Here is a 21,412-nt window from a genome sequence, read left to right on the forward strand (position 1 = left end):
CGGGGTTGCCGCCGCCGGACACCTCCGCACCTGAGCGCGGCACTCCCGCGGCCACCGCCCCCTCCCGCCGCCCGCCAGCCCCCGACCCCTCTCCTCCCGCTGACAGAGCAGGAGGGGCGGCACCTGCGGGTCCGCCCCATTCTCCTCCCCTCGCCTCCCCTCCCCTCCTCTCGCCGAGAGAGAGAGAGACCGAGACCCGGAGGGAGGGAGAGAGAGAGGGAGAGACGGTGGCACCGAGGGCGCCGGGAGGGGCTGCCTGAGCGCAGTGCTCGGCGTGAGGGGAGGGAGGGGGAAATTAAAAAACAAAAGACAAAGCCCCAGAATTTCAAATATTTAAATTTAAACAAAGAAGTGAGGGAGGTGTAGAAGGAGAGTGCTTCAACTTTTTCTCTCTCTGCCCAGCAAGGTAAGAGAGCGGTGCGGGGCTTTGCTTCGCTTTCTCCCCGGTTTCTGGGAGGGCTACAGAGGTAGCGGGATCGGGCGGCGGCGGCGTCTCCGTTCGCGGAGTCGCGCTCGACGTTGTCACCCCGCGGAGCGCAGCCCGGGGGCGGCGGCGGCGGCGGGGGCTGCGGGCTGCCCGCGGCACGGCGGGCAGCGCCCGTGTCACCCGCGGGCTGCGGACGCCCTCCCCTGGGTGGGCTCCAGCCCTTTGTTACCGGCGTCTTGGATCGGGGCGAGAGGAATAACCCGAGCGGATGGAGCAAGGCGGGGGTGGGAGAACCTTGGCCGGGGGCGCTGCGGGAGCAAAGCAGCCGCTGTGGCCGGGCGGCCGGGCGGCAGCCAAGCCTCGGGACGAAGCGGGCGCGGGGGGTGCAGGTGGCTCAGCCGGGGCGCGGGCGGGCGGCGAGTGCGCGCCCCCGCCCCGCGCTGCCAGGCGGGCGGCCGCCGGCAGAGGGGGCTCGGGCGCCTCGCCTTCCGCGCCCGCGGGAGGCTGCGCCCAGGGCGGCAGCGCCGGCTGCGGGTGGCCCGCGGGACGGGGTGTTTGGGGGCACTTCTGCACATGTGCAGGCCGGGTTTGAAGAGGGAGGGGAGGACAGGGCGCCGGGCCCCCTTCGCGGCGATGAGGGGATGTCGCCGTGGCGGAGGGACGGCTGTGTCCCCAGGAGACGCGGCGGCCCCGACGCGCGGTGGCGGCCGCGCTGTCCCGAGGGCCGTGTCACCGGCTGCCCGTCTGTGAAGCTTCCACCGCGGGGGCAGCTGGCCGACACGGTTCCTTTGGTGTTGGGAAGTACAGGTAAAACGGGAAAAAAGCGGCTGGGATGAAGCCGGCGGCGGCTCCCCGCGGCAGCTGACAGATGTACACAGGGGTCTTTAGGTACCGCCGGGTCCGGCCCTTCCCTCCCAGCGCTCCCCGAAACCTCCGAAAGACGGAAACTTTGTGTACACCATAGGATTTCGGCCAGCTCAGCGGGTGGGCCAAGCGTTGCTGTTTGTTTAGGCCCCAAGCCTGCAAATATTTATCCACATTCTGAAATTTAGGAATTATCAATGGTTAGATGTGTTTGAAGTGCGGGAGACTCTCAGTTACCCCGTGGAAAAATGTTCCCATGTCTGCTGCTTGTCAGCATGTTTGCTTTGAATACGCTGAAGATAGGACCTTTTTTTGTTTTTTACTTTATTCGATTTACTTTTCTTTGAACTGGTGCTTCTTCAGACTTTTCCACTGAATGGTACTTTAAGTATTACAGAAATAATACTTCATAATCTTCCTACTTCATTGATACCTTGTTACAAAGAGCTTTTTAAAAGATGGAAATAAAAAGGCTGCTGAGAATAAAGTGTTGTGTCTTATTGCCTGACTAGGAATTACTGAAGCTTTATTTTATTTAATTTATTTTTACAATTATTACTCTTGGTAGAGAGGTGAAGTGAATAGGTGCAGTTATAGTTATACATGTGGTTTCTGAAGTAAAGCTTTCATCACTTTTAAATACTGTAATGCACACCTACGTTTGGTTTTTATTAAGGGATCTGCACCCTAAAGAGAAACAAGGATGGGTCTTACGATGATTGAAAAACTTATTACATATGTGCTAGTGGATTAAAAAGATCTTTAACCATTTTAAACATTGTGCTGTAGAATTTGCTTGTGAGTACAACAAAAGTACTTATGAAGCTGGAGGATTAGCTTGTTAAATACCTCTTTGCAAACGAATAGGGATTGTGAGAGTATTGTCAGAGCTGCTGAGAAATATTTAGTTATTTGTAATTTTTAACATTGGTGGATTTTACAATATGCATACTCTTTCTTTTATATTCTCCAGTATTCCCAACGAAATGCTCTGGAAAGTGAACAAATAATGCTCAATATGTGCCTGCATGTTTAAATTACTTGGTTCTGAGCCATGAAGATTTAATTCAACATCTGTAAATAAAGATAAAAAATTAAGTTTCTATTTTTGCTTACTGTTGGTAGTGTTTGTGTGAAACAATTTTTTTTCTAAGGTGTTTAACAGGAAAAAAAAAAATAGCTGTAAGAAACAATTTGTAAATACCAGGAATTTTTATTGGTTGGCTTTGGCTGTAGATAATGTAGCGATCATAAACAGTGAGGATTTTTTGGTAAGGCAGTTTTTAAGTCCACGATGTAATACTAAAGGTAATAAGCAGTAATAGGCAAGCTGATTACTGAGTTTTTACTGGGATAATTAAATTATGTGAAGTTTCTTAAGATCACATGAGGACATCACAGATGAAAGGAGGGGTGATCTGACTGCGTGAAAAGTTTGTCTAGAATTAAAAAAAACCAGTTGGTTCAAGGTCTTCCAAAACACATAGCTAATGGCATTGATATTTGGCAGTTCAACAAATCATGTCCAAAGTATTTTGCAGATACAAGGTAAAGAAAATTTGGAGTCCAATTCAGGAGACTCTGATTAATTGCTATGGGATATAGAGAATTAAACTATTTTTTAAGGGAAAAATGTCTGTACCTTGAAGCCATCACACTATGAATGCTGGGCTGTTTATTCAGTGTAAAACTAGACTCAGTATAATGTCAAAAAATATGCTCTAGGAAACCTCTTACTGAAAGCTAAAAAAAAAATTGAATGCATTTCTCTCTAATTTTCAGTGTTTCTAGGAAATCTGGAGTGGGCATAGGATTTTTATTTTCAGTAGTGTGACCAGTTTTGTAGTATCTTTTATATTAAGGATATGGTTTTTAAAAGTGCTTTTTTTGCTATGGCTCTGTACCATATGTTTTGTATTTAATTCTTTGAATGACCACTGAAATGCAGCCAACTTTGGGTAAATGTGGCAACTGTTAACTAGCGCTTAGCAACAGTGCACAATAATCAAGACGGGAAGTGAGGAAGAATACCATGTCTAATTGAAACTACAGGGGGCATTTAGCTAGGTAGGACGTAATTAACAAAACCTGGAGCTTGGACATGATATTAAGGCATCACATTTTGACTCTTGCCAAAAAAGGATTGTGAAATCAATAACATAAGAAAAGCATTTCAGATATTTGGCTTTATACCTCTGAAGAACAGCCTCTTTGAGATGTATGTGCTTTGCCTATTCTTGCATAGTCATTTCTTGCACATAATGCAAATGATGCATTTTCTTTTGTTTCTAAAACATAATTGTGAGGGGGAGAACTGTTGGGAAAACCAATAAATGAAGGAGTATTAAGCCTTGACATTCTGACAATCATGTCTTAGAGAATGAGTCTTGTGGACTGGAGTTGATTAGATATAGTAAGCAATTAAGATATCTGCAATATCCTGAAACAGATTACAGCAGCAGCCATAAAACAATACTAAACTTTTGCAATTAATATGTTGTCATTTTTTTTCAGAATTGTTGACTTTCCTCAAATTCTGTCTTGTCATTACTTTCCTTACCATGTTGAGAAGAGTGTTGCTTGTAAGAATATGTGTTCAAAATGGTTTTGCCTAATGTAGTTTCAGGTTTTATTTTTTAAAAATTCCAGATAGTTTTGTTTCATGCTGTATTCTGTGTGGAGATATATTCATGGACCAATTCTATTTCTTGTATAACCTAAACACATCTTGTTTCTAAGAACTCTGAAGATGTCCTCACATAATAAGGAGAGATCTAGTGAATAAAGTTTCAGCACGTTATTGCAAAAACTTATCTGCAGCTGTAAGCAGGCTACAATAGCCCCTGTTAATGGATTTGAATTTGCAGGTAGGTAGTGAAGATGACCCAAAACCAAGGAGCCATTCTTTGAAAGTGCATGTATTGGGGAAGTATCCGGTAGCATTAGGCTCTTAATAATTAAATAGATTCATTAATGTTTTTATAATCCAGAAGTAAAAAAACATGGGATATCCGTCGGAGGAACTTGTAGATGACAGAAATTTAGAACAGTGTTTATTCACAGCAGGGACAGACAAATATTGTACTCTGTTGTTGTTGACCTGGAAGTATCAAACAGAAGTATGGCATTCTTACAGAAATTACAGGTTGGATCGATGGGACAATGCCAGTTGTACAGGGTTTCATGAGGTAAAGTGCCAAGTCCTGCTTGTGGGTCATGATAACCCTGTCCAGCACTACAGCCTTGGGAGGAGTGGCTGGAAATGTACCTGATGGAAAAGGACCCAGGGGTATTTGTTGACAGCCAGTTAAACATGAGCCAGCATGTGCCCAGGAGTCCAAGAAGGCCAGTGGTATTTTGGCTTATATCATATACTGTGGCCACCAGGACTAGAGTAGTGATTGTCCCTCTGTATTCAGCACTGGCTGAGGCTGCACCTTGAATCCTGTGTTCCATTTTGGGCCCCTCAATTCAGGAAGGGCATTGAGGTGCTGGAGAGCGTCCAGAGAAAGGCAACAGAGCTGATGATGGTTCTGAAACATAAATCCTATGGGGAGCAGCTGAGGGAGGCAGAATTGCTTAGCCTGGAGAAAAAGAGGCTCAGAGGGGACCACCTTGCTAGATGGGTGTTGATCTCTTCTGCCATGTAACAAGTGATAGGACAAGAGAAAATGTCCTCAGGTTCCACTGGGGAGCTTTAGATTGGATATTGGGAAAGATTTCTGCATGGAAAGGTTTGTCCAGCACAGGGCCTGCACAGGGAAGCTGCTGAGTCACCAGCCTTGGAGATTGTGGTGGTTTCAGTTCAAAACCAGGTAGAAACACCAATTTCATGTAGTGGTTTAGATTTGCCTATTTGAGTTTCCTGGCCAGCGCACCAAATAATATGGTGAGCTTAGCTTTTGCTAAAATCACTAATGCACCTACTAGAATTATTTACTCATTTCCTGCTGTGAGATATGAATTAGGAGTAAGGCAAAGTAGGCTCAAAACTTAAAAGGTATAAAGAAAACTTTATTAACAGAACTAAAAGAATAATGAGAATCAGAATTAAACCTTCAGAACACTTCTCCTCTTTTCACAACCTCTTTCACACGGACAATGTAGAGACAAAAGCTGGGATTTTCAATCAGCTACCCCCTCTACAATAGTCTTTAATCAGTTCTTGTAGGGAGAGGAGTTTCTCTTGCCATGCCATGGAGACTTCTCCACAAGAAACAGTTCTCCTGTGGCTTCAATGTCATGGCGAATGAGCTATCCAGGAAAGGAAAATCTGTTTGTAGTGTGAAAGTCCCTCCCATGCCTTGCAGCTTTCCCAGAGCTGTTTTCATGGGCTGTATCAACTTATGGTGACTGTTTTAAGGATGAGTTGTTCTAGCATAAAACCCCAAAAGTTCTTTTCTTTCATCTCTGGGAACTGAGGCTTTTCTCCTTCAATCCCTGGGAAAAGTCTCTCATCTCTCTCTGTTCAAGTTTCTCATTAGATTACAGCTTTTCAGCATCCACACGCTCCAGCATGAGTGTCCTTTTCTCATGGGCTGCAGGTGAATGCTGCATCCCCCCATGCACTTCATGAATTACAGGGAAAAAATGAACTCTGATGTATCAAAAATATATCTCTGCCACAGCCTTACAAAGAGAATTCCAGCCCAAAACCAAGACATCTCCTCAATCCCCTCCTAACTAGAATTTGACTCCTTCTTTACTGACCTCAGTGTCCCACATTGTTCTCCTTACTTGTCTTCACCCTTTCTTTTTCCTGACTTGGGAGAGAATTGGTGTTCGTAGGTTCATCTGTTCTCAAGCTTTGTCAACTGAAACAGTTTTTATAGAGTTCTACAGCGCTGAAAGGTTGCTCTCATCCAGGCTGTGCATCAGGGGGATTGCTCACCGGGCCTCTCGCTGCTGCTCACGGGGTGTCTGTCGACACTGTGCTAGCCATGCGGGCCGCCAGCTCCGCTCAGCATTTTTCTTCATGCGGAGTGCTGGAAACAAGAAAAGCTGCTTCTGCTATTTTTGTCCTTCTGTCTGCAACATGGCTGGCTAAAAGTGGCTAAACAAACAAAGTTCATTGTGATCCATGCCGAAGTAGCCACAGCTGCGTGCAGCTGTCCTTGTTGTGCTGGTTCTGGCCTCACAGTCCTGGCCACATGGCTGTTCCTGGTACAAGATGGTGGTGGCTGGTCCCAGCCCCCAGCCTCTCCTGGCCTCAGGACCATCCCCAGCACCAATGGCAGGGCCACTCCCAGTGTTGGTCATGGCCACATGGCTATTCCCAGTGCCAACATAGCCCCCAGCTGGCATGGCCCAGCAGCGCTGCTGGAAAAGGGACCTCTGGGCTCTACCAGGAAGGAGCCTGGCCTCGCTGGGAAGAGGCTCCAGCTGCCCACCAGGACAGGACCCTGGTGAGGGGCTCAGCAGCCTGTTCATCACCCCTCAGGGGACAGGAAATCCCAGCCAGGCCACATAGGGCTGGTCCAGCCAGCACCCAGTTACCTCTTCCAAAGCTGGAAGCCAAGAGAGAGATTTCCCAGGCTTGCCCATCTTTAAAATGTGAATCTCACAGAGGTGGACCCAGCTTCTAAATGTTTCAGTAGGTTGTCAATTCTCAGAGGTAACCAGCTATTGGTTTTTGCTAGAAAGAAGCAAAGGAAGGAAGCTTTTACAGAGGAAGCTTTTAGCAGCCCCTCCCAGAAAAATCATCTCCATGGGTGGCTTCTTCCCTGCTCACCAAATGTTCATTAATGCAAAACCAGCACAGAGGTATTTAAAAGAGGCATAATCATGGCACTTAGAGACATGGTTTAGTGGTGAACTTGGCAATGCTGGATTGATGTTTGGACTCAATGATCATATAGGTCTTTTTTGACCTAAATAATTCTATGATTCTGTGATTCTAAAATGTAATTAGGTTTGGTTTGGATGATTGCTGAAGCCTAGTGAGATGGTTTCTGTTGTCTCATTCTGTCACACAATAATGTCACAACTTCTGAAATTCTTTTGGGACATGAGAGACCATAAAGCATTGTGTAAATTACTACTTTCATTGAAGAATATTTAATGTTATTCTCATTGAGTTAGCATTTTAAGTTCCATGGCACCTCAGATGTTTATTAAAAAAAACCTCCATATAATTGACCTGACAATCTTGCATCATATACTGTCAAGTGCTTTGGTTAATTTGCATTTAATTTTTTTTTAGCAGTTACACTACACTGACTAATAAAATGTTCATAAAATATAAAAGATAGGAAGAACTATATTTTGTGACATAAAATCACCAGAAGAGTAAGAAGGTAGGGAGCAGCCAGAGTCAGTATGACAAGATATGATTTGATTAATATTTCTCATGTAAGGTTTTGGAGAGGTTATTTTGAGGTAGTTTTTCAAACTGCTGGAGCTGTGAACAGAAAACAGTGTGGGCAGACTTAAGATACTGTTACTTAAGAGATTACCAGACATCTGTTGTACTGGTTCCATGAGCAAGCCCAGAGTGACTAGTTTTGTGAAATGCTGTGCAGAGATCCTCTTGTTCTCTGTCTCCTATCTCCACCACTGCCTGTAATTAGCTCTTTTCAAGACCCTTGGTGTGATCTGATCAGAGCACTTTCAGGCAAGTGAAGAACTTAATTACTGAATGTAACTGTGGCCTGAAACACTCTTATGTCTCACCAAAACTGGTAATATTTCCCTAGAACCTACTGTGTGAAGCTTCTTTAGGTGGCTGTTTTAAGCTGCTGAACTTTTTTCTTGGTACTCCTGTCCTTTTGCACCAAGTTCTGCTGCACCTCCCTCTGCAGCACTGATTTCTCTGTTGAATGGAGTGTACAGCACCAAAATTTCAGAGAAATCAGTAACCTTTTTCGAAAGGCTCCATTTATGCCACTGTTTTTCTCTAAAACCTAACTAAATTTCAGTTTGGCTTCTTAAAGAACTATTAATGTGCATATGAAGCATTTTACATCTAGCATTCTGCAAATTTGAGAGATATTGTGATTTGTCCTTCCTCATCCTCTTTCTTTTATAATGCCACCTCCAACTTCAAAACTTGCTTTCTTATAGACTCCCAGGTCTGTAGGCATAAGGAAACCTAAGTAAAATTTTTCTGGGAGTGTGATAGTTAAATTCTGCTTTTAATTTGGTAGAATTCCCTTATGCCACCACTCCCCCTCCCCCTCTACATTATTTCCAGCTGTCTTTTAAAAGATAGAGGTGGTTACATGCAATTGTAATGCCAATGCTCAGGGAGACGTGTGTATGGTCCCTTGTTGAGTTATCACTCAGGTGTAATTGAGTAATTAGAAGAGTGTTTGGAAACTGTTGCGAGCCTAATCCTCCACAGTCTTCCTAATAAAGAGGAAATTATCACTTATTAAAAAAGTGAAGTGTGGCACAGCATTCTGGGCTTAGTGAGATCCAAGCTCTTTCTCCATCACACCCACTTCAAAGAGATGGTGTAGTGGTAAGGAACAGCAAACGCAGATAGCTGAGTTCAGCTGCTTCTGGTGCTGTAAGGAATCTGGGCAACAACCTCTTTACACTGGAATCACTGCTGAAATAGGGGTGTTCACAGCAAAGTTTTATAAATATTACTGTTGCCTTCCCACACTCAGAATGAAGAGCATGTTATAAAACTTTCTTTTGATGGCTTGATTTAGAATTTGCAGAGAGCCGAGTGCTCTGTTCCCTGTCCTGAGCCCCATGTCCTTTTACTGCTGGTACAGTACTTCACTGCCATTAGTTCTCTACTTACTATCTCCTTGGTGATAATGTGTTTCACAGTGTACAACTGCATCTCAGTTCTGCCATTCAGGAGAGCAAACCATCTACTTTTACTGCTTTTGTTCTGCCTCTCTGGCCATCTCCCTGTGGCTTCCCAGGAGGTCTCCCAAACTCTGTTGCTTTGGAGCATCAGGTGGCTTTATTCTCCTGCTTTTTTACTCTTTCAGCCCACTTTGAGAACAGCTGTTTCATAAAGGAAGCTTAATCTTGTAATTTCTTTAAACCACTTATACAGAATCAAAATCTTAGTGCAATTAGGTGATTCCTTTGGGAAGACTGGGAAATAGGTCTTGATTTTTATAACTACAATGCACTGAATCAAGAAGGGGGAAACAAGGGGGAAGCAGCTTCCTGCCAGTCATGTTGTATGTGACATTTAAGAACATGGTGGTTTCCTATTCTTGTAAAAAAACACTTCCAAAAATTAATTTGTATAGATGCGATGTTAAAATACTGCTGTTACACTTTTGAATCTTAACCTCTTAGAGGGAAATTTTTGGTTGTGAGAGCAAGAAGAAATGAGGTGGATTGGCCAAATGATCAGTACCTCCCCACAGAGCAGCAGTTTTGAAGAAAACCTAGAGGAGAAGGGTGGGAAAGGCAAAGCCATCCAAGAACACTTTAATGTCTCCAGTAGACACACAGAACCACTGTTGGAATATTTAAAGCAGAAATTCAAAGTGAAAAATATGCATATCCTCGCAATCCCTTTTGCAGCAGTTCCAGTGAATTTTGACAGCTAGTGCTTGCCACTTTTTTTTTTTCAGTAGGAGTGTCAGCACTCTATTTCCAAGCCTTTTGAGCAGGATGAAGACAGCTTGCCTGCCAGACTGTGGACTTGGAGGAAGAAGGTGAAGTAAGGATCATGATTATAAGCAGATGTGGAAGGTGAGCTGGATTTCAAGGGCACAAAGATTAAAACATTAGCTGTCACAAACTTGTGTCAAGAGCTATGAAATGACAGGGCATCTAAACACACAGATTTTTGTTTTGTTTTGTTTTTCTGCATTAACTTAGTAATATTCTTCTTTCTTACTGTATGTCTGAAAGTGTTTAAAGTGCTGCATGGAAAATACATAGGCAGTTGCCTGCTCCAAAGTACTCAAAGCTATAAAGGATAGTGTGTGTGGTTGTGCATGTACATATATACATATACATATATATACATATATATATATGAAACAGAAAAGGACATGAATTAGGAATGCTGAGATCTAATATCATACCAGTTTGATAAATCAGTGTGTCTTTAAAGAAGATTAGTTTTTTTAATGATTGACTGGCTGAGATGATTTATGCTGTTTTCTTGTGTTCACAGTTTGCCTTTATAGACCAGTGAGTTCTCAGTGGGTTGTAGATGTGCCACTGGTAACGTTATTCAAAACAGTATTTTTTGGAAGCTTTTAAACAAAGGCCACCACCACAAAAAAATAAACAAAAAATCTGAAAAAAACCTCAACCAAACAAAAAAAATTAATTTTAAACAGCAGATGTGACCTTGTGGCAGAAAAGCCTGAGAAGTAAAGGGGGGAAAAAAAGGATTTTTCTGGCTGCTCTCAGCTAACATAATGAACAGTGTTGCTTGTTGACTGTCCAGTTTGGCTGTTTTATTGAGAGAAGTCTTGTATCTGGTGTCTGTGCAGATAGATGCTCAATTTTCATCTGCAGTGCAGCTGACTGGCTTTCTGTAAAGCTTGGCTTTGGAGTGAGTCCAGCTGTCATGTGGATTTGGTGTAGAAAGAGGGAGGCCACGCTTGCAATAGGAGTTAAGCACTCCCCTACACCGTGCAGAGTAGGTTTTCAGCTCCATTTGCTGTCACTGCAGTAAATCCATTTCTGATTATGTGCTAAAGCCAGACAGATTAACTGCTGAGTTGAACTTGTGAAGTTGCATGTGTGTTGCCAGAGTCCCTCCTGCTGGATAAGGCAGATCTATATATCCTGTAGATTCAGAACAGTTGAAAATTCATTCTAACATTGTTGCTTTGATGTCTGGTTGAAAGCAAAAAAAACATGTTTGCTTTTGATTACCATGTTTAAAGGATGCTGTCCCAGTAGTGTAATAAATGAGAATTGGATCTGGGACTTAGTTTCAGTAAAAGACAGTGTTCTTCCAGATGCTTTTTAATTGAATCTTCCTGTGAAAATGGGCTCAACTTTGAGTCAGTAACATGGAGTTCAGGGGTTTAGGGCTGAAAAAGAGAGAGGAATGCAACAGATGCTGCATAGTTTTGATTCTTCTTATGTCAGATGAGACTGATACTTTAAGCTTATGTTCTCTATTCTGATTCACTATATAAACAAGAACAGCTTGAACCTCAGTGTATAACCTTGACATGACTGGATCTTTACTTTATAGGTCACTATCAGTTTGTCCAAATTGCAAAAACTGCATGTTGGGAAACAGATGAAGTATTTGCATCAATAAAACATTTAATTTCCTTTAACAAAAGCTGTTTTGTGCCTTGGGCTTTTTATTTTTATGAAATGGACCTTCAGTTCTTAATTCATTGTACTCTAGCAGAGAATCACTGAGAACCTCACAGATCTGACAGGATAATAAGTCAAAACTATTAATTTTATTAATGTTAATTATATATATATATAAATATATATATATATATATATATATATATATATATATATATATATATATATATATATAATGCAGATCAGCCATGAACCAAAATATGTTATGAGTTGTTTTAATGGGATTTCCAATGTGGTCTTGCCAAGAATGTGGGTGTGGACTGGTTGACCTTCAGACCCTTCTGACCTGAATGATTCTGTTGTTGGTTGTAAACTGGGGTCGTACAAAACCCATAAAACCTTGCAGTATTACCTATTGGTAAGATACAGCGTCCTAAAACAATTCATCTGGCCCAAGGCCTTTACAAAGATACTGAAGGAACTGGTTACTGGCAGCCTGAACTGTTTTTGTAACCTGCTTTCCACTGCCTTCTTTCTGGCCATATTTCTGCTATGTGCCAGATGTGCTTTCTGTGTATCATCAGAAGTATGTGCTGGTTGCACATCTAGTCACATGCATCAACAGAGAGACTTCGTGAGCTCTGCTGCTGGTATCTTCCTGCTGGTCTTGTCACTTTGGTGGATGGCAACAGAGATGGTCTGGTGATTGAGGCATTGCTGGGCATGTGTTAATAGGAAGGCTGCAAAGCTTGAGTGACTCCGTAAGAGGTTGTTTGGCCTGTTTGGGATGGAAGATTGAGCATCAAAGGGTAATAATGATACCTGATGGATTGCCATTGTTACATTGTCTAAAATCAGTCTGTCTAGATTCACCTTCATAATTGAACATCTTACTCTGAGGAAACTTGGAATAAGCCCAGGACTATTAATTTTAAACTTTTTTCAGGGCTCAAATAAAGCATGAATAAAAAGGAGATATTTGTTATTTCAGTCAATCGCTTCTTATTTTGTTAATCAGTGAGATTTGGGAACTGCAGTTTTCAAAGACATGCCCTCCATCATCTTTCTGTTGAGTTGTATGTGTGTCCATATGTTTTATTTTTCTGGACATATTGATTCTTATGTGATGAATTCAGTATGTGGGTTGCAGTTTCTCCCTGTCGTATTCTGGCTGAACACATTCCATATGTAGAGGAAAACCAGCCAAGTGTGGAAAAAAGGGGTTGTGCTTTTTTTGTTGCAATTATGAAAAGAGGAACAGAGGCTGGATGATAAGGTATCTTTTCCTGCTCCAAATTATTATCTGAATAAACTGTGGGAGATCAAGGTTTTGTAAAAAAACATAGCAAGGAGGGGAAAGAACTAGAAATTTGCAACTGCAGATTGAATTTTCTTTGAGAAATTCCACCTCAGGAAGAAGTTGACTGGCAAGTTAACAAGAGCCAGAAATCAGAAGAGTTTTATGATTCATAACTAATCCTTTGCCCCAAAGACAGAAGCAAGCGTATTTTGAGGCCATATGCCTGGAAGGAGGCAGGCCTTGGGATGAATTAATTAAAACAATTCTCTCCTCCTTGTTCTAAAGTGCAGTTCGTGCTGAGAGAGACTGATAAATTTCTCATTAAGAAATGCTTGTTGAAAATGTGGTCTATTCTCTGTGTTGTCACATTGCCTTTCTGATCTGGAGTAAGTTACATAAACTGCGCTCCTTTCAGCCAGTGTACAGAGACAAGAGAATGCACTGGTGAATCTTGTGTCCATTCTGTCATTATGGGTGCTGGGAAAAATAGCCCCAAACTGAATATATAGGCAGAAAATTGTTTTAAGAGAAATATCCCCTTTTGACACTTTGATGTCAAACTGGGGAGTAAACAGTTAAATGCAATGTAGTCACAAGAAGGATAATATTCAAGTTCTGATGTTCTTTGTTTTGGAAATGAGGCTTGCAATTATCTACTTGCAGTTTTTACTGGCTTACCTATCCCTGTAGGTTATCCCTTTTGTAATTGTTTCTCTGTTTCTTTGGTTAAACTTATTTTTATTTAACAGAGCTTTTAACTGATGATCACTGTTCTTTACTGGTCTATTCTTCTGCCCATCCTTTAATGAAGAGTAGTGCTATTATGATTTTAATAAGACTGAGGAATGTTCTTATGTTTTGAACACTGCCTATTGCGATTATGTTCTATGGCAAAAAAGGATGGGGACTTGTTTGGGTAATTCACAGATACAAGCTTTATTTTGCTGTTGAATGGCTTAGTTCAAGGTAAAGAGTCAAGTTAAACTAATTATTAAGATGGACTGTATTAGGAGACCTAGAGTTCTAAACTAGCAGTTTGAGAAATGGAGAATCCAAAGAAAATCTGTTGTGATTTTTCTAGGAAAGATACTGGAATGCAGTTTCCTCAGACCTCATTTCATAGAATCATAGAATTATTGACAGAGATTTGAAGTAAACTTGTGTCCTTTTACATTTCGAATGAGAAACATGCAGTGTGTCTGGAGATAGCACCTTGGCCAGGGAATATGGAATTTCTTTGGTCACTGAAGAAAAATCATAATGGTTTACTTAGGAGGAAAAAAGAAAAAACAACCTTTCTTTCCCCTCTTAGTTGGTTCTCTTTCTCTTACCACGGCAGAGTGGTGTAAGGGACATAGATTTAAATGTGAGAGAAAACACCTCTTTTAAAACTATAATAAATGCTTATGCAAAGCTATCATGTATGTTTTTCTCCCAGATGATGGTCTGTGTATTAGCAGGTAAAGAGTGTGGAGCTTTTGCTGCCATGGTATACTTTGCATCACTTACACCAATGTACAAAAGAAACAAAACCCTTGCAGTCCATAATTAATTTTATATTTATAGAGAAATTGCTAACTTGCATTAGAGAAGGGTTGTAGTTTCATGTCCTATTTAGCCAAATTCTGAATGTGTTAGGAAAATAAGTATATCCATTCCTGAATAACTCTGGGATGACTATCATTGGCTGCCTGATTGGAGAGACTAATTTTGGTAAAGAATTGGATTTAATCTACAGGTTTCTTGCTCAGCTGTGAAAAGGCTAGGAAAAATAGCTGTAAAAATGTTCATGTTGGCAATGAATTTGCATAAATAACAATTTGCTTGCTTTCACATGCCTACTCAGGGTGATATTACCGTGTGGACTTGGGTCTGCAGAAGATGTGGTTTTATTTCCAAATTCTGCCACTGAGAGATGGCACATGGCTTCTACATGCCTCAGTTTCCCTCTCTCTAAACCGAGGGTGTTATTGGCCTGGGATTGTTTTAAAGCACCATATGATAGTAATGTTTTGCTGTTAAGGTCTTTTATAGCTGAGCCTGGAGGGTCCTTAGTTCAAGTCTCCTCGTCAGGTCCTTGGGCTGCTAAGCTTCATGCTTCTGTCAGAAAGCTTAAGACCTCAAAGAACAAATGGTGCTCTTCGCACACATACGAGCAGCTATTTGGCTTTTGTGTTCAAACCTTCTGTTTAATTTAAATTAATTTTAATTAATTGAATTTAGACATCACAGACTCTGGTTTGCCTGTGAAAACTCTTTGCCATGTGCCATGTATAGAGAGCCGGGGCAGCGTCTCCACTGAGATGACTTTGTGGTGAAATGGATTTGAAAGTCCAAGGCCTTTGGTCAGTGAAGCAGCCCATGGCCAGGGTTCTGTTTACCCACCATAGTGGTGGTAACCAGCGTCTGCACTGGTGTCAGAGGAGTACATGAAATACCCCGTGAAAGTAGGCTGTGTCTTGCAGAAGGTCTTCAGCTAGCTAAAGAAAGCAGTAGTTAAGGAGGGAGTAAATAAAGCTCTTGCAGACCACATGCTGTCACAACCTTTCCCCTCCCCCCAAGCCCCCTCTTTTTTTCTTTTTTTTTTTTTTTTATTGGCCATATGTTTTAGTAGTCTAAGTATGTGTCAGCGGTAATCCAGGCTCTGTGCTTTTAAAGGATGATTACCCAGTTTGTTGCTGAAGTGAGACCTTTTCTTCCCCATTTAATTAATTTCTCTGAGGGCTGTAATCGTAAACCCATTTATTTTTTTATTTATTTATCTATTTATTTAGTTTTAATTTTTTTTTTTTTTAATTTATCGCAGATTACTCTTTGTGTGGCTAAATTTAACTCCCATCTCTTTTTGCTGGCTGCCAGTCTGTCCCCGGTTTATATGATTGTGGGGGGGAGTCAAACAAACCGGTTTGTTCCCTGGATGCTAATCTGAATTTCAGAGGCGCTGTCCTTCAGCCCCGGGCTCTGCTCCCCTCCCCCTACTCCCTGATCTCTGCAAACAGCCTCTTCGGGTCTCTTTCTCCCCTCCATCCAACCCCCCCTGCTCCAGCCCTTTTTTCCTCCACTGGCTCACCAGAATAGTAAATGTTGATTATCCTTTCCTGCTCATCCCATACCCCAGTTCTCACTTACGGTGTTTGATGTACTAGAGAATTAATGGTCCTAAAATTCAAATGGCTTAAAAGCCTGCTGCTCTGTACGTTGTATTAAAGATATCATGGTGCGTTTTTGAGAATTAGATTTTATGGGTTTTCATGGGTTAAAGCAGGTAAAGGGTTTTCTGGTGAGTTAAAAAAAAAAAAAGGTGGTGACCTTTTGTTAGGGTGTGATGAGGGTCATCTTGATTTTATGTAAAATAGTGATTAGGAACTCTCCTCTGTAGGGAGCAATTTCTCAGGTCACCTTGGCGGAACAAGGAGGGGTTACTAACTAGCATTGCATCCCTGCTTGTAACCCATCTTCGTGGTAGATCCCGTAGCATGGATACAGTTAACCTCCTTCTTGCCTTAAAAAAGAGGAAACATGGTTAGTAGGCATGCGGTAAGGCGTTGTCCTTGCATGGAATAAACCCTCCTACCTGCTCTGTGGAAAATAAACAAACCCACAAACATACCGCCCTAGTAGCTTGAAATGTATGTGTGTCGGGGAGGAGGGGAATAACACGTAGGAAAAGATTTATGCCTTCCTTTGGGCTGTTGCTTGGTAACAGAAAATGCCTCTTAAGCCTATTTTTGGAGAGGGGAGGGGTGAAACTTGATTCAGTGACCATCTGTCCCAAGCTGGTTGATTTCCTGTTGAGCTCTCCTTTGTTTCTGTCAAACAATTGATTCTTACCCTTTACAGATAAGAATACTGTTGGTGACATTGCCCTGAATCAGCAGGTTGCCTTGTGACAACTACAAAACAGACCTATTAATTTTAATAATTTTGTTAATGTTAAAGGGATTTCGGTTTTTCAGAGGCTACTGCCTTGGTTTGACTGGGATTTATTTATCTGTGTTGTGGTTTTGGTTTTTTGGGTTTTAGCTCTGGGAATGCCTGCAGTACAGTAGGCAAATGTAATTGAAACCTTTTTAGAGAAGATGTAATAAATTGTTTTTTCAGTCTGAAATGGTTGGGGAAAAGCAGCCATGGTTTTGGGCCCATGAAGCCTTTTGTCAGTGGGGGGGAGCAGAAGTTAATTGAAGTCACTATTGAAGAAATCCCCACTGTTTCTGTGAAAACAAAACCCAGATTCTTAATTGCAAATGGAATATTTGCTATTGTTCTTGCTTAATTGTCAGAAAATCATTCTCTGTTTGCCCACCTCCTGATGTTTGCTTAGTAGTAGCGTGCTGGATAGATTTGAACTCAAGTTATTTTTAAGTCATCTGTTTTATTTATATTGCAGAAGCCCATATTTTTCCTTTAGTTTTATGCATGTAGGGTACAAGGCCCACGCATATACCAATGTGTGTGTCCTTTGTAGCTGTGATTATTTAAATGCATTCCAATACCATTTTCTTCCCTGCCCCGAATTTCAGCATTCAGAGAAGAATTTCATAGTTCCTGGTATCTGCTGAAGGGGAACTAAGGCATGTGTGACAAAAGAGACAGGTATTACCTGCAAAAAAACTGATGAAGTCCCCCAGTGCAGTAGGAAAATGATAGCCACTGTTATTTCCTTCAGTCATTGAAACTCTTTCCTGGAGTATTTCCATGATATTGTGTCACAGAGGAAGGTGAGAAAGAAAGACTTTCAATATAAATGTCTTGGCATCTTACAGGTCTTTGCTTATTTGAGTTTAGCCTACTTGTCACTCAATAGATGAAATTTGGAGGCAATTCCCGAAGGTCACTTCACAGACTTGGAGGTGTTAGAAAAGTTAATTTCCCTTTCTCTTCTATTTTTCCCACATGCTTTCCAGATTGCTTTCCACAAGTAGGAGATCTATTGTCTGCAGCTTTCAGCATGGTCCTGGATGCATGTGGGTTCAGCTCTTTTGGAAGCCAGTGGCAGTATGCCTACTGAACAGTGATTTAGTGAGTGTTGGGTCAGGGATACTTGTGAGATTTCCATCCTTTTAAAAGAAAGTTGCATCTGTGATTTGGCTCATTAAGGAAGGTTCATATCAGACCATGTGAGTGAGCCTGTGGCTGGTGGTCCATCAGCCCTTGCTCCTTGTTGGTTGCCCATTTCCTCACTCCTGTCTCAGCCTTTCCCTGTTTTGCTGCTGTTTGTTATGAGCATGCTGGGATCTGGCAGAATAACTGCCAGAACAACCCACTTGAAAAACAACACAGTTTTCCAGGTTACTTTTCAGGTGGATGAATTCCTTGATCCAGTTTACCTGCTGAGTGGCATGCCAAGCCTGACTGGTGTGGCGTAACACAATGGGGTGGAAGTGACCAGTACTGAGTAGTTTGTTGTTTTGTTTTTTTCCACAAACCACTAGTGCCAAATGTACTGTGAAGTGTTTTTTTTAAACATGCATTCTCTTTTAGGTTGAGAAATCCTACTTTTGGATTTTACATTGGACAGGTGTAAAAATTATTTGAACATGTGTATGTGCTGCTTTTTGTCTTTTTTTTTTTGGTCAGAAAGTGATAGGTACCACCAACGTGCCTTTTGGGTATTTTCAGTCTGTCTTGAAATTATACTGAGATCAAAAAAATCACTTGTAGGACTTGTGCCGACTAGGTCAATGTTGACCTGAGAGTTTAAACTTGGCAGTGAAGGAACTGTTCTGAACTGTTTTAAGAACTGATTAAATTTTATTTCTTCCTGCTGAATTAGTTTTGTGAGGGGAAAAAAAAAAACCCAAACCCTGGAAATTTTATTTCGGGGTTGAAATAAATGAAAATAGAAGCCCTGTTCTAGATATTTGGAACATAATTTTTGTGTCTGACCTAGAGAAGATGATGAGTGGTTGTTCTGATCCAGGTTTTCTCGGAACCCTTTAAAGAGCATTACTAAGCTGTATGACTCAAATTGTAGGGAACTGACAAAAAGTCCAGTTCTTCTGGCATTTGAGGCAAGCAGCTGAGTCTGTATGGCCTGTGCAGATGACATAGCAATTAGAATACAGTCCTGAACTTGTCTTTGTGCTTTCTCTGCCTGGGTTGTACTGCACTTCTCCCCTTAGAACTGATCTGGTGTGCCCTTTGCTCCCAGATAAAAGCATCTCCAGATCCGCCAGTGAGAAGGCACAGCACCTGTGGCTTGCCCTATGGACAGGAGGGCAGTAATTCTAGAAAGGGAAGTCAGTAGAAGACTGGCATCTGCTTGCATTCACCTTCTCATGTTCCTTTTCCAAGGATGGAATTATTTATGTACATTTTTTTCCCATTTGAATGCAGTCAACCAGAGTCTGAAGAACTGCTATTCAGTGTCAGGGTGTTTGGCAGTGGTTTGCTTTTGGGAGGGGGAGCACAGAGTTAGGGTCATGATGAGCTGTTTCTCCTTGCTGGGTGAGTTCATGGGTGTGCCTGGGGGATGCCATAGTTACAATGTCCCTATTGCAGTTCTGACTCAGCAGCCTTGTACAGAACTGACAGCAGTGCCGTCCTTAATACGAGTTTGAGAAATCTTCCTCTCTTGTGATAAAAAGGCCTATTTGTGGTTTGCAGGACAGAGTTTGGGCACTGTAGCAATGACTTTATGCTGTAAAGATAAGATTGATGCAACCCTTTCCTGTCCAGCCAAATTCCCCAGCTCCAAAATGTGCATCAAAGGTGCAAGGGCCAAGCTTCCCTTCTAGGAAGTCAGGTCATCAGCACCACTTTTTAAGGAGAAAGCAACAAAGAAAAGGCTTTTAGAGAGCTTTTTGCTTCCAGCAAATAGCTTTCTGAAACTACAAAATTGAAACTTAACTTTGGAAAGGAAAAACCCCGTGTTCTTCAGTGGAGTTACATGGCCAATTACTTCCTAGTCTAGCACAGCCCTGTTCTGTGTTAGAACTTACCGCGTGGGTGAACACTTACCTTTTAAAGAGCTCCAGGCCTTGGGCATACTGGGCTGTGCTCATCTTCTAATATTTGCTTAATGTTCTGAGGCCTAAGGTAATGTCTCAAAATCTATCTTCTGCATATTTCTGAATGAAATATGCTCTTTTGTAACCTGCTGGCTCAATGTTTTTATGAGTGTGCTTTCCTTTGTAGAGATGAGTCCATTTCTTACTCAGGAGTGGGGAATAACCACTCCCATATTTATCTAAAACACATGTGAGTGGATCAGAAAGTATTCTTCTATATGTAATAACTGATTTGATTTAATCTAGATCTTCTTGATTTAACTTTAAAGTCGCAGTTGCTTGGCGATACACTGCTGTTTTGCTCTATGAGCAGTGCTTTGAAAGTGTAACTTTGGTGTTTACTAATAATTTTTAACATGATCCAGACATTTCATATAATGTAGTGTAAAAACAGACAATCTGGACTATTGCATGTTAAACAAGTGTTGCCTCTGTCTGTTATTGCTTTACGAATGTGGGTGAAGGACTGCAGAAGACTGAAAATAAGTGGAGGATGTAACTCCTACATGTGTCAATGTTATCCTGGAATGGCAGTTTCGGTGAATGGAAAATAAATACCTTATCAGTTGAAAGAGAATTGAACCAATGTAAGACAAGGCAAGGCCAGTGTCTCTGAACTACTGTTACTTTCCAAGCTTTTTGATGCACTGATTTTTGTCATCACATGATGACCAAGCAGACCAATATTTTCATGTTTTCAGGTTTTTTCCTTCACTGAGCAAAGATAAGTTCATTCCTTCCCCACCAGTGTTCACATGAGGTAGAATTTCTTGCACATTTTTCCAATGGTTTTGCCTGGATGTTTTTTTTTCAGATTGTTTTCTTAAGTGACTAGATAGCAGCAAAGAGTAAGGGGACAGAACTGAAATTAAACCAGCTAAAGCCAGCAGCTGGGAGATCTTTGTTCTGTTTGGTCTTGACCACAAGCTTCCCAATAGACATTGGTGGGGGTAGGGTCATGGATCTCAATTCTTTATTTTATTAATTTTCCTTTCCCCTTTCATGAGCAAAATGGAAATAAAGTGTTACTTTATTTATATAGTGAGCAGCTAAATTCTTCCTAGTGTTGGTGTTGAATTAACATACACTGTATAGCCTGTAATAAACTGTGAGGTTACAGAAATGTCCTAGGAGGGTGTGCTGACTTTTTATTTTTCTTGCAGTACATTTGCTTAAAGTGAATTATCTAATAACCATGAAAGTGGGTCTTTGTTTTACTCTTCTTTTTGGAATGCAATTTATTAGTGATATCCAGAGGGGTCAGCAGTATAAATAATGTTTGTGTCGAGGCATGTTCGGTATAAAGGAGGGGGGATTCACAGTGAAGAGCTGTTTTGTTTGGTATGGCTGATGAGGAGTGAGGCTGGAATTGCTCATAGCTGTCATTCAGGTTTTGTTTCAAAGTCCAAGGACCTACTGGGAAAAACAAAAAGCTAATGAAAGCTGACTGTATTTCAACCCAAACCCTGTGGAATCCGAAATGATGTCCTGACACTGCATGTATTCTTATTCTCCTGCATTCCCATGGTTACTAAGGTAACAGGTTTTTAGAGGCTTTACATCTTCATTGTCAAGTATTTGCTACACTTATTGTTGCTG

General features: G+C 41.7%; 1 protein-coding gene across 13 annotated transcripts in view; it reads left to right on the plus strand.

Annotated features, from left to right (window-relative positions):
• The first annotated feature begins 233 nt into the window (after window positions 1-233).
• GREB1L (GREB1 like retinoic acid receptor coactivator) overlaps window positions 234-21,412 on the plus strand; it is a 130,995-nt gene continuing 109,816 nt past the window's right edge. For 10 of the 13 annotated variants that reach the window (XM_058830982.1, XM_058830986.1, XM_058830990.1 and 7 more), the window contains exons 1-2: window positions 234-406; window positions 9,841-9,961. The gene's annotated coding sequence lies outside the window, so the exon portion shown is untranslated. The remainder of the gene's footprint in view (window positions 407-9,840; window positions 9,962-21,412) is intronic. The other 3 variants (XM_058830984.1, XM_058830983.1, XM_058830985.1) reach the window with 2 other exon arrangements.

This window comes from Poecile atricapillus, chromosome 2, assembly GCF_030490865.1.
Source record: "Poecile atricapillus isolate bPoeAtr1 chromosome 2, bPoeAtr1.hap1, whole genome shotgun sequence".
NCBI lineage: Eukaryota > Metazoa > Chordata > Aves > Passeriformes > Paridae > Poecile > Poecile atricapillus.